The following is a 14,409-nucleotide window of genomic DNA, read 5'->3' on the forward strand; positions in this document are numbered from 1 at the left end:
ACTCTGCTATTGTAGTACACGACCCCAATGAACATGCTGATTCTACTTCTTTGGCAGGGTTTATTTCTTCCCCCACCCCAGCCAAATAATTCTTCAGAAAGGGCAGTTTCGCTGCTGCCACACAGTTTATATTCCTAATGTTTTAAAAACTCATCTTCAGCACAGAGTTAACATCCCCTGGAATAGGGGACAAAGCAGGAAGTGAAGAAAAAAAATGCAAAGAGCAATTGAAACAGATATACATTGAGAGCAGAAAGGTAGGGGAGGAGGAGAGAAACAACACAGAAGTTGCTTTATAAACACAGGACTCCTACTTTGTTAACACATTTAAATAATGTTAATTGCAGTGCACTGCAGTATAAAGAGGCATTTGTAATTGATTAATCCGTGTTTGCCATTTTCTAATTATAGCGAAAAGGAACCCTAATTATTCCTTTCTGTACCAGGCAGCTGAACAATCATTAGAGTTTAAGCAATTTCCCTCCAACAGCCCCCAAATTCCCTCAATTCTCCCATGTTGTTATAAAATCCTCACAGCCTAGAGCTTCTTACATCATCTTGTTTCTGCTCATTAGGCACTGCCACCATTTGTAAATTTCACAGCATCCCACCAGGAGACAGTGCCGGGGAGTGGATGGCAAATTTCAATTCAAGCATCTCTACACATATGAAGCTTTCAGAACTTTGCAAACCATGAATTCAAAGCACTTATATCCTGCAGTGATAGGGGCCTCAGAAAAATGATTGAACAGAGATGCCAGGTGTGGCGCCCATTCCAGATACAGAAGCCAAAGTAAGCACTCTGCAAGTCCTGGAATAGGGAAGTGACTAGAGTAAGATCCAGGGGAGAGCTGTTGTTGCTCTAACTTATACCAGGAACCATTCTGGATCTTTCAACAGCCAGGAATCCAGAAGGTGGAAAGGTGGTGGAAAGCTGAAACTGCCCTCTCCCTGCACCCAATGTGAGCTACATCTTTCAGCAAGCACATCACAGCATCCGGCCCACAGATTGGCTACTCAAAGTGGGATACTTTTGATTCTACAGTACACTCTTGGCCAGACTGTCCAAAGACCTCAGCACACTGGGTGTTGAGCTGTTTTGAAAATCTGGCCACTGGTGTCACCATGAGTGCTGCTGGGTGCTAAGCACCTTGGAAAATCGGGCCTGAGCTCTTCTGAAAGCCTGACTCCAATTGTCAGCGCTGAGCACTTGAAATTTGCTCTGGCCTCTTTTGAAAATCAGGACCTATATGAGGCGCAAAGCCCAGGCTACAGCAGAAGAGGAAGCATGAAATACAGAATAAGACCATTCAGAAACTTACACAACTGATATCACTGTTCCTGTCTCTTCTCAAATTGTCTTCCCTTTAACCTTCTACATCTGTCAGGCTTTATATAATTTAATAAGGGGTTTGTGGGTTGGTTTTTTTTGGTCTGGTTTAAGTGACTCAGGATGAAACACTTTCTCTTTAATTCGGAAGACATGTTGATGACTCAGGTCCTGCTGATGATAAAAAGTCCTAGGGCCTGGCTTTAAACACTGGGCAGGCTGCAACAGCCCAATTCGTTCCAATTATCTGCATAGCACATGCAAACTACAGCATTCTGGCTATTTGGTAGGCAATAAAGAAGCAGCTCCAATTATTTAAGGAGAACATTCTAGCAAGTAGCACTACTCTGAATTTATGGCAATGTACCTAAGCTCAGAATTTAGATCGCGGTTTTCCATGCTGGATCAGGTAGGAAGAAACAGCTAGGCTAAGAGGGAGACAGCTCTGATAACACAAACAGTTTAAATTATGGCCAAGACAGCACAACAGAATCTGAGACTCTGATCCTGCTCAGTGTCCATGCTTGGAAACAACCCCATCATAATAAAGTCATTAAGTTCTTTGGGCAGAGGTGTTGCAGGGTTGGTCTCAGTTGTTGCATTTTGCTGTGGGATTTTTTAAGATTGAACAGATTTTTAAAAAATCACATGATGCATGATTAGCATGTGGAACTCACTGCCACTGCGGCCAAGACCTTAACAGGATTCAGAAAGGGATTAGACATTAATAAAAATAAGAATATCTATAGTTAGAATAATAAATTCTAAAAAGTTAATCAAGGGTTTAGGAAGGGATATAAGCCCTCATGCATAAGGGCTTAAGAAAACCTCTAATGATCAAGGATTGGAAGGAAGTTCTCTCTATGGGACAGATATTCCACAGCAGCCCACTGCAGGGTTTCTTGCACCTTCCTCTGAAGCAGCTGATAGTGACCATTCCATGTTCTCTGTTCTCACTCTGGTTCTACCTGCGTGTCTCTCTCTGAATGCAATAGGGCTGGTTGAAGATTTTACATCTAAACTTTTTTTGTCCCTGATGGAAATTTGGATTATTGATTTAACAAAAAAAAATTGATTTTTTAACTGGGGAACCAAGCATCCAAAAATTGATTTTTTGGGGGGTCGGAGGGTGATTTTCGACTCATAATTTGCAGGTTATTGATGAAAAAAATCAAAAATTTCCACTGAAAATTTAGACAAAAATGGGTTTCCCCCTAACCCTGTTGTCATAAAGATTCCGAGTTGGGGGGTGGGGGTGGATTTCAACCAGCTCTACAATGCAGATAAAAAAAAAAGTAACTTTCCTTGGCCAGATATACATCATCCAGTTCCTGAACTGTGGAAGCATCCCTTAAACTGCTCTGCACTGAAGAGAGAGTCAGTTTTGGTGGCGTTCAGGCAGATCTCTGAAACAAGTCAAACTGGGTGGAGTTTCTATTGAATCCAGTCCTCATGGCAGCAGCCAGTTCCCATTAATGTTATTCTTACCCAAAGTTTCCAAAAGTACAAGGAAACATTTGGCAATTAAAAAATAATGTTTGGAAGAGTAGTCAATGCTGATATTGTCTTATGGGATGGTCACATTTTCCCCCAGGACCTCATGCTCCCATATACCAACCATTTAAAATAATAACCCCTCCTTTCCCTTGAGTACATTGAAGAGCTTTACAAATGTACCTGATTGAGGCCAGGTCTACACTATAAATGTACATCGGGGTAACGACATCACTCAGGGGCATGAATAATCCACACCCATGAGCCACGCCGTTATACCGACCTAACCCCCAGTGTAGATAGCATGATGTTGATGGGAGGGCTTCTCCTGTTGACATAGCTACTGCCTCTTGCGGAGGTAGATTTATTACGCTGATGGGAGCTCCTCTCCCGTTGGCGTAATAACATCTTCACTGCAGTGTTACAGTGGCGTCAGCTGTTTCAATGTAGACGCGCCCTAGACATCCGAAGTTATGTCAGAATCATCAGCTGCTTCCTTGGAGCTAGGCTGATTTACATCAACTCAGGATCTGGCCCATCATCAACGCCCATTGAACAGATGAGGCGGCTGGGACACAGGGAAGGGCAGTGACTTGCCCAGTGTCAGGCAGCGAGTCAGTGCCATGGCAAGGAACGGAATTAATCTCCTGCTCTAAATAGCATCATCATCCAAGGAAGCGAAGGAGGCCTGTGAGGTACTGAGCAGCCACCGCTTCATCAAAGCTAAAGGGTGATGAGGCTACTCCACACATCACAGAATCAGACCTACTGAGAAACTTAGTTCATGCTTGTAAAGTGCTTTGAGATCTTTAGATGAAAGGTAGCATGCAAATAGGGTGACCAGACAGCAAGTGTAAAAAAACAATCGGGACAGGGGTAAAGGGTAATGGGAGCCTATATAAGAAAAAAAAAACCCAAAATTGGGACTGTCCTATAAAATCAGGACACCTGGTCACCCTACATGCAAAAATCCCACAAAAATCACCACCTCCATTTCTTCTTCCCACTGGAAAAGGGCCAAGCTTAGTAGAATGTGAGTGATACAAGAAAGGAAGAAAGAAGAGGTAATTTGAGGGTCTAATCCAGGGGTTCTCAAACTGCGGGTCAGGACCCCTCAGGGAGTCACAAGGTTATTACAGGGCGGGTTGCGAGCTGTCAGCCTCCACCCCAAAGCCTGCTTTGCCTCCAGCATTTGTAATGGTGTTAAATATATTAAAAAATGTTTGTAATTTATAAGGGGGGGATCGCTATGTGAAAGGGGTCACCAGTACAAAAGTTTGAGAACCACTGGTTATATGGCAGTGCTCACTCCTGTTTATCACATCCCACTTGCTTTGCGCCTTAATTCTCACCAATTCTGAAGCATGGTACTACCAGGTCCTGGTAGGCGACTGGAAGGCAGCCCCACAATACAAATAAATGTATAACAACAATAATTAATAATTACAGGCAGGGTTACTATTATAGTTACTGATTGTAAAGCACCAGCAATCTTCCCCCTACCTACGAGTTCTCCCCACTACAAATACCAAAAACTCTGCTCTCAGTTGGACCAGCCCAGCCCACATTAGCTTCAATGGGGTCACACCTGCGGAAGGCAGCAGACTTTGGCTCGGCTAGCCCAAGCATTTGGAGCCCATGTGCTCTGCATAATGACTGACTGTCCAGAATGTTTCTATGCCACCTCGATCTGGTGGGCATTGACTACTTCCTCCTGGCGAGCGTGCTTCAGTAATAAAGAAAGGTGTAGTTTCTCAATCTTGCATGGAGCGGTTATTTATAAACTAAAAACGACAGACGCAATGTGATTACTTATGCTATTGCACAAAGACAATGGAAAATTTCTTAGGCAGAGTGATACTGTGAAGGGATTTTGAAATTAGCCTCATCATCTTTTATTCATTTTACCCTGAAAATAACAGTTGTTCCAAAGAAGCATAAACCTTCTGATTTTCCATAGACCTTTCTCCTAGTCTACTGGAGTTCTTTTCTGTAAATATTAATTTCTAATCAATTAGAAGTTTGCTTTGGATGTTCCCAGCCTTGAATTACAAACAGGGATTGACTGTAACTTAGGAAAACAATGTTGCTTTCATTGAGGTTGTTAATTACAGAGTTCCATGAATATTGTAAGAACATACACTTTCCATTTAACTGGCTGTTATGCAGGACACTCTAGTATTCATAACCAAAGGAGCTTGCTTTTCATCAGCACGGGGACATACCTGGTAAAATCTGCAGTCTCAGACTAGGGAAGGTTGGGACATCATGAATCCCTGTTGCTTAATTAAAGAGAGGAAGGATGGTCTTTAGGTGAAGGCAATAGACTGGGACTCAGGAAATGAGGGCTCAATTTGCCACCCTGCCTCAGACTCACTCTGTAACCTAAGGCAAGTCACTTAGGGCCAGAGTTTGAAAAGGTGTTTAGGCACCTAGGGGGGTTTCAATGGGAGTTAAGCACCTGGGTGCTTTTGAAAATCTCACTAGGCAACTATCTGCATCTTTAGTCATTGAAATACCTTTTAGAAATCTGGTCCTGCAACATTATTTTATTTCCATCTGTTATGATTATACATTATTTGTAATACAATTGTGCCTAGAGGCCCCAACTCATATTGTGGCACCATTGTGCTAGGTGCTGTGGAGACACATGGACTTTCCCTCCAACATGAGTTTAACATCTAACTAGACAAGGCTGATGATGAGGGTACTATCATCCCCTTTTTATAGATGGTGAAGTGAGACAGAGAGAGGCGAAGGCCCCAATCCTGAGAACACCCTATGGATATAATTAACTTTATGGGGCTATGCACATACTTAAAATTATGCACATGCATAAATGTTTGCAGGATCAGGGCTTTAATCTCTCTCTCTCTCAATTGCTATCTGTAAAATTAAGGTAATAATTTTTCTTTTGTCTGTCCTGTCTATTTAGATCAGGGGCGGGCAAACTTTTTGGCCTGAGGGCCACATTGGGTTTCTGAAATTGTATGGAGGACTGGCTAGGGAAGGCTGTGCCTCCCCAAACAGCCAGGTGTGGCCTGGCTCCCACCCCCTATCCGACCCGCCCTGCTTCTTGCCCCTGACAGCCCATCCCCGACAGCCCACCTGGGACTCCTGGCCCATCCAACCCCCCCTGTTCCCTGTCCCTTGACAGCCACCCCAGGACCCCTGCCCCATCCACCCTTCCCTATCCCCTGACCGCCCCCAGACCCCCCCACCCCTGACTGTCCCCCACCGCCCCATCCAACTCCCCCTCTCATTCCTGACTGCCCCCCTGGGACCCCGCCCCATCCAACCACCCCTTCTCCCTGACTGCTCCACACCACCCCATCCAACCCCCCCTCCTTCCTGATTTCCCCCCATTCAACTCCCCTGTTCCCCACCCTCTGACTGCTCAGACCCCTATCCACACCCCTGCCCCTGCCCAACACCCCGAAATTCCCTGCCCCCTTACCGTGCTGCCTGGAGCACCGGTGGCTGGCGGTGCTAGAGCTGCGCTGCTCAGAGCGCCAGGACAGGCAGCAGCACCACCCGCTGGGAGCCAACCACACCACCGCGCAGCACAGAGCACCGGGTCAGGCGCCCAGCTGGAGCCAGCCACGCCACCGCGCAGCACAGAGCACCGGGTCAGGCGCCCGGCTGGAGCCAGCCACGCCACCGCGCAGCACAGAGCACCCGGGTCAGGCGCCCGGCTGGAGCCAGCCACGCCACCGCGCAGCACAGAGCACCGGGTCAGGCGCCCGGCTGGAGCCAGCCACGCCACCGCGCAGCACAGAGCACCCGGGTCAGGCGCCCGGCTGGAGCCAGCCACGCCACCGCGCAGCACAGAGCACCGGGTCAGGCGCCCGGCTGGAGCCAGCCACGCCACCGCGCAGCACAGAGCACTGGGTCAGGCCGGGCTGTGCAGCTGCGCTGCCCGGCAAAAGCTTGCAGCCCCCCACCCAGAGCATTGCGCCAGTGGCGGGGCAAGCTGAAGCTGCAGGGGAGGGGGAACAGCAGGGGAGGGGCTGGGGCTAGCCTCCCGGGCCAGGAGCTCAGGGGCCAGGCAGGACAGTCCCGCGGGCCGTAGTTTGCCCACCTCTGATTTAGATTGTCACAGTTCTTCATTGCAGGTGTGTACTTATGTACTTCCTAGGTGTTTGTACAGTACCCTAGCACAATATGGCCTGAAATCAATTGGGGCCTACCTAGGGGCTATGGTAATATAAAGAATGAACAATAACATCATTATTTTGATAATCCAGAATAATCCACTAAAAAGGCAAAATAAACATAGGTTTAAAAACATACATGCGGTAAATCAAATTCTGCCTCAGCTATACTCATTCAGCCCCGCTGACATCAATAGGGTTTGCACAGAGCATATTTTGACCCTTTGAGCCAAATTCATCTATATTGCTACATTAGTGGAGTCACACTTGGGATTAAGCTGTGCCCATTACATTTGTACTATGACACAGATGCCATCACAATTTCTTTTCAAGGAGGCCAGATTCTAACAATGCTAACTTACAACAAGTTAAAGAAAGCTTCTGGCTATGCATCATTCTTCCTGGAAGTAATATTTAGCAGTTAAACTATGGTTATCAATTGTTATCAGTGACTGTGCATTCCTCCTACTTAAATTCCTCCTACAGTTTCAATTGGATTTAGTATCCTTTCCCACTGGCCCTCTGAAACCACTGTGTCGCATTGTTGCATTCTGTTAAAGAGCTACTCTGCTGTGCTCCTCCCCAGAAGTGGCTGCCCTTCAGACTTGATGAAGTCATGTCCATATAAAGGACCACATCATGAGGTCCTTGCTGCGGGTGCTCACTTGCACTCCCACGGAGTCTTCATGTGCACCAACAGAAATAGGGATGGGAGGAGTGGCTGAGCGGGATTTCCATTTCAGTGGGATGCTCCTGTTGACTCAGCAGAAGCCCCTTCATGGTGGCTCCTTGAGGTTCTTGCCCTCTACAGCTGGAGGATGCTAGCCAGGGAAAAGAGGGGGAGGGAAGAGCCCTTTGCAGGGGTCTCTCCCATAACTCACAGGGTGAAGCGGAGAATGTTTTAATACAGCTTGAGGCAGAGGCCTCAGGGGAGCTGCAGTGAGGACTGAGCTACCTGCAGTATAGCTGCATAATCACATCATTCTAGGGGTCAGCAGGGCAGAGTAGCAGAGCAAGGCAAGGAGTGTTGAGGTGTCTCCTCAGAGGACAGAGAAAGGACAGCAGGTTTTGACCTTGATTAATGCAAGTTGCTGCTAACGGGCTGAGGCTCTTAGGGTTGGAAAGCTATCTTTTCCCCCTCTGTGATGGCAGGCCTGAGGACGGAAATGAGAGTGCTGCTCAGTTTTCTTATTTTGCTGGATCGTGGAACCTTCAAATAAATAATATTCTATGCAGCTGATTACCGGACTTCTTTGCCTTGCTGGTACCATGGCCCAAATCTCTGGGAATGACGATTGTCCCAGCCCATCATTACAACTTACTTTTTTCCTAGCATGAATAACATCACTTGTGATGCCTGCTTGATTATATATATTATATCCCCCCACCATACACACACTCTTATTTTGACAAATCTAGCTGTTTGAAGTCTAGCCAGGCCATTTACAAGACATGTATGGTTACTTAATGTCAGATAACAGGCTTCCTTGAAATGAAAAGGGACTGGAATTTGTTCACATACGCGTCCAGTACGTGGATGGAAACAAAGCCCCCTGTAAATGATATACTGCCATGTGCTTCCTGTGTGAGTGACAATTAGATCCACCCTGGGCAACAATCACAAAACTATAAATACGTACACAACTTGCATCCAGTGTTTATGAGCAAGCCACAGGTAAGCAGACACAGATACAAGCAGATATTGTTAATTATGGGGTAAAATGTCACTGATCTGCTCAGGAGCCAACACCCTATGAAGATGAATAGTGGCAGTTTAAAACTAGGGTGAGTCACATCAGTGTACTAGGAGGTAGCACTGTCAAGTGGTCAGGGCACTAGACTGGGAACTAGGAATCCTGGGTTCTATCCCTAGCTGTGCTGTGTGAAGTTTGGCAAATTACTTCAGCTCTGTGTGCCTGTTCCCCCTCCCATCCTTTGTCTGTCTTGTCCATTTAGACTGCAAACTCTTGGGAGCAGGGACTCTCTCACTGTTTTGTACAGTACCTAGCACAATGGAGGTCTGATCTCAGCCCGAACCTTTAGCAGCTCCTATAATACAAATAATAAAACATGAGTCACTTTCCATAGCAGCGCAGTACATCTGCAGAAAGGGTTTGCACTGGGGTGGCTACACTGGTGCAAAACACCAAACAGTGTAAACAATCGCTTAGGTAGATCAGCATCTTTCCCCATAACATTAAAAAAGGAAGAGCTCAAAGGCACAGAGGTGTGTCAGTAGCAGGCAAAAGGAACACTTGAAACACTATGTAGAGGTTTGTTGGTTATTCATACACTCCAAGTGGTTATTCTGGAGAGCACACCATCTCCTTGAGAACATAATAATAGCCAAAGGACTTAGCAGCTGAAAAGAGGAGAAAGCCTGCATCAGTCAACTACAAAATGGCCACATTAGGAAAGCTGCTTGTTTTCTCTCCCAGATTTAAAGGGCTAGATGCCAGATACCTGAATGCTGGGAAAAAGCATCTGCCCAAGGGTGAGCCCCGAGTGGGAAGTATATTAGTGAGAAGGCAGCTGTAAAGCTAGTGGGCCTGATTCTTCATCAACCTGGGCTTTGTGCAATCATTTATACCAGTGCAAAGTGAATGTAAAATGCTACCATTCTGATAGGATAGTGTCTCAGACCTACTTTACATTGGTGTTAATGACTATACAAGGTGCAGGGTAATGGAGGACTAGGTTTAGCAACTCCAGCTAATGTTAGTGGAAGGAACAAAACTCCTGATTCACTGATGAAAGGGGCAATGGGTGTAGGAGACCCTGAGATATTCCTCCCTGAAGCTCGTTTCAGTATTTGGAGTAAATAGGTCTCTGTGTTGTGGTCTGTTATGGTGCTATGCAGACTGAGTACAGTCTGAGTTTTTTATTGACATCATCCCTGTCTTGGCTCAAAATAAAATAAAGTGGTTGAGATTTTCAAAGTCATGCAAAGGATTTAGATGCTTGCCATCCATTAGAATGGTTGAGAATTTCAAAGCAGTCTAGGGGAGCCAGACATACCTTCCCATGTCTCCCTCATAGAAGATGTGTCTAAACCCTCAAGACAGCTTTGAAGAATCTCAGCTCACATTTTCACAGTATGTACCAGTCAGACAATTATTTGGTTGGACTGAAACCGTCGTCTCTACATTCATCTCAGTGGAATCATCCATGTTCTATTTTTGGGTTGGTTAATCAATTGGCACTTCTCTAGTATTCACTGTTCTGTTTCTCAGACCCTCCTCTGATCCAAGACTTTGGACAGTTAGCCAGAGGTGTTGCAATCACGGTAGAATGAGAATTCTTAATGGGATGAAAAGCTTCAGAAAACCAGTCTCCCACCCTGGAGCCATCAGCCATTTCTCAAACTTTATGATTTATCTTACAGTAACACCTAGAGTGCCCAAATGAGATCAGGGCCCTAATATACAAGGCATTGTACAGTCACAACATGAGAGAGTGTCTCTACCTGGAGGAGCTTATAATACGAATAGACAAGATGGACAAAAGGTGGGAGAGGAGTCACTGCCGAAGTCGCTTGCCCCCCAAATCAAGCCAGGATTGGAAGTGTTGGAATTCGTGATGGGGAATTCAGCCCTCTGCTGTAATTAGTTTGTGCTAGGTATTCTATTGGCTCCAGTGGAGCTCTGCTTGATGCTAAGATCTGTTGCTGTGGATGCAGTGACGAGATTGGAGCCCAGTTTTAACAGACCTGAGTGGCTCGTTTATGCTTCGGAGCAGTTGCCATGCTTTTCCCTTGCTTCCCCACAGGCTTCCGATGTGCCCATGGGCCCAGATCCTCATTCCATTGATTCCAATGGAAGTAAGGGCCTAAATATCTTTGAAAATCTGGCCTTGGCCTCTCTGTGCCTCAGTTCCCCATCTGTAAAATGGGGCTAATAATCCTTCGCTACCTCACAGGGGCGTTGTGAGGATAAATACAAAGATTGTAAAGCACTGTGAGATCTACTGATGAAAAGCACTATATCAGATCTAGGTTTGTTTATTACTGCTATTATTATTTTTTATTGTTCATTATTATTTTATTATTTTGAGGGGATGGTATCTGTCCACAGCAACCCTTTGAAGTTCTCCTGTTATTAACATCGGCCAATTCATCCATTATCTACTATCAACATTTAGTCTAACAGGGATTTTTTTTTATTTTTAACCTTCCTTTATTTGTGCATACATTAGAGCCTGATCCTGTGAGGTGCTGAACATTCACAATCCCTGTGGATTTCAGGGGGAGCTGTGGATACTCAGCAGGATTGGGCCCCTCCTCAATTTGTAGCCATTGAAAAGTCACCAGAATGTCATTCTATGCAGAGAGTACAAAGCAGAGGAAACCACCAAGTTTTCAGTGCCTCACTACAGTCCAAGTCACTATCACATTATGTATTTTGTTTTAAGAACGGAGCAAGGAAGTTCATCCAAAAACCTTTGGTCTGAATCCCCTTTGGGCATAATAAAAATGTGTCTGGCTTTCTATTCCTTTATAAACTGTGAGCAGCAAAAGCTTCAAGTCCACTAACCCTCCACAATGCTGGGCTCCTAATTGCACAGATAGTATCGGTGGCTGTTTGAAAAACAAATACAAGAGGGTAGGGTGGGAGTATGTATGAGACTCCTGCACAGCGACTTAGGTATTTAGGGCCTCTTTCTAGTGACTTAATTGGGCTTTGGATTGAAAAATAAGAAAGAGGGAACTGAGAAGCTGGCCTCAAAGGGCAGGTCTACACTGCAGCTGGGTTTGTGTCTTGCAGTCCAGGTGGACATACTCATGCTAGTTCTTCTTGAGCTAATGTGCTTAAAATAGCAGTGTGGCTGTTGCGGCTCAGGCCCAGGGGAACGGGGGTAGGGGAACAGAGGGAGAGGGCTTGGACTCGGGTGTCTAGCCTTAGCTGCCTCCTGTGTTGCATCATCTACATTGCTATTTTCAGCATGCTAGCTCGAACCCTGCTGCAGTACAGACCTACCCAGAGAGTTCAGATTCATAGGCACAGAAGCACCACTCCTGGAAGCTGCTTCTCCAGGCCATGCTGGTCCAGAACACCCGTAATTTCAGGGCAGCTCTGAGTTTGGGCAGGAGTCCACTGCACAGAGCTCGTTGCAGGATCAGGGTTGAAAGCGTTGAGCCAGTGGTAGGGTAGACATGAATAAAGCTCAAGATCTTAGACGGATTAGAATGATACAGTGTTGGTTGCAGCTGAAGTTTAAGAGTTGCTCAAAACAGGCTGGTTTCTAGCCACATGGGTTTAGGGCAAACTTCCTTTGGCTTCATTTCGTGTAACTCCCACTTGGGATTTCTCTGGAATTCGGCGTTCAGTGATGGTTGGGAGTTTGAAGTGATGGCAGGGGAATGGGGGCAGACAACCAGTGAGATTAACAGTGTTGTCACCACCTAAGGTGTTTTTCTCCCGCTCAGAAATGGGACTGCGCGGGAGAAGCTGGGTCTGCTGCTATCCCTGCCCTGTGATTAAGCAGAAGATTTTCAGTTACTGGGGCTGTCAGTCCAGTCCTAAATTCACTAAGGATGGAGGTCACTAATGTGTGAGGTCAGCGCAAGGCCAATGAACCACAGAAATCCCCCTCACAATAGGGCATAAGTGGGCTAAATGGCCTTGTGCTAGCCCTCACCCTAGAGACAATTTCGCTCATGGAAAGAAGAACATCACAAATAGCTGCAGGCACCTGCCCAAGGTCGTACAGGAGATCAGTAGCAAAGCCTGAATTAGAACCCAGACCTCCTCCCCTTAGTGTGATACCCAGTTGGCTTCCAACAAGTCTACTCACATGAGTAACTGGAGGGAGTAAAGGGTTCACAAACTGGGCCCAAATGTGGGTGCCGTTAAGCTTGACAAGATCACAGCCCGAGGTGGAATGGCTGCAGTTGATAGCGCTGCAAATGGAACCTACAGACAAGGCGGAGCTGTTGGTGCTTCCTAGCAATTGCAAAGACAAAGAGGTTGTGAAGGCTAGGACTATAACAATGTTTAAAAGGGGACTGGATAAATTCATGGTGGCTAAGTCCATAAATGGCTATTAGCCAGGATGGGTAAGAATGGTGTCCCTAGCCTCTGTTCGTCAGAGGATGGAGATGGATGGCAGGAGAGAGATCACTTGATCATTGCCTGTTAGGTTCACTCCCTCAGGGGCACCTGGCATTGGCCACTGTCGGTAGACAGATACTGGGCTAGATGGACCTTTGGTCTGACCCGGTACAGCCATTCTTATGTTCTTATGTTCTTATTAGCAGCATGACTATGCAGTAGTTGTCGGTTTCTTGGGAGAGTCTTCAACTGGAATCAAGAGTTTTCTCATGGTTTTATAAACAACCATCTGTAGCCGTAGTTGGTCCTTATGTCAGAATGAGGTTTCCTTTCCCCCGCCCTCTCGGGCATGTTGAAAGAAAAAAGTGAAAAGGTTGCACATTTATCTGATATTTTAGTACCCCCAGGACTTGTCTTTATGTCCCCCCCTATTTCTTTAGTGCAAATGAGAGAGGGGGAAAAAAAGTTCCCCCTGGATAATTTAGTTCAGCTGAATTACAATGCATTTACGTCTGTTTCGAGGCTCTCTCCCACGCACCAACCGCGCTGCCTAGAGCTTCCAGCACAATATCTGCACTGCCCTAGCTCTGTGTCAGCTTTGATAAGAACCCTGGTGTAATCAGTGCAACAGCAGTTATCCGGCTACAATACTGTATGATTTCCTCTTGTGGCTTCTTCATTCCTGTTTATAATTAAAGTAGGACTCCTTGCCATGCCAAAAGCTATATAAAAATAAGTTAATAAGTAATAAAAGCATGGCACATATCCAAGAGCTGACTGCTGCTGCTGTTCTTATTCTTGTAACACAGTTAATATACGCTGGTGGTGAATAACGTTGAGGCTTGGACACTAGATTAGTCTGCTGGAGTTTAGCAGCTACAGAAGGATGCAAGCGGCACAGATGAAAAAAAAAGAGGCTGATTTGAGCTAGAAATATGAACTATTTAGCCTGAAAAGGGTTGGATAATTTGCTAGATTGTCCTCATGATGCGGCATTAGCTCAGAAACTTTCAGACTGTCCCAAAGTCTCAACTGCAAAAACTCTGAAATGTTGTGGGGGTTCAGAGGCTCAAGCACAGAGCTGGATTTTGCATAATTATTAATGGTACAGTGTTGCCTAGCGGCCCCAGCTGAGATCACAGCCCCACTGGGTTAGGAACTTTATATACACATAGTGTCCCCACAAGCTTGCAGTTTAAATAGGCAAGGCAGACAATGGGTGGGAGGGGAAACAGAAGCAAGTGACTTTCCCAGTGTTACATTGGCAGAGCTGGGAGTCTTCTCAATTTCCAGGCCAGTGCTCTAGCCATTAGACCACACTACCTCTCTCAGCTTTAAAATGAGCCAAACCAAAATCCCACATTTAAAATTTGGGGGATGT

This window comes from Mauremys mutica, chromosome 2 (assembly GCF_020497125.1).
Source record: "Mauremys mutica isolate MM-2020 ecotype Southern chromosome 2, ASM2049712v1, whole genome shotgun sequence".
NCBI classification, from domain to species: Eukaryota; Metazoa; Chordata; order Testudines; family Geoemydidae; genus Mauremys; species Mauremys mutica.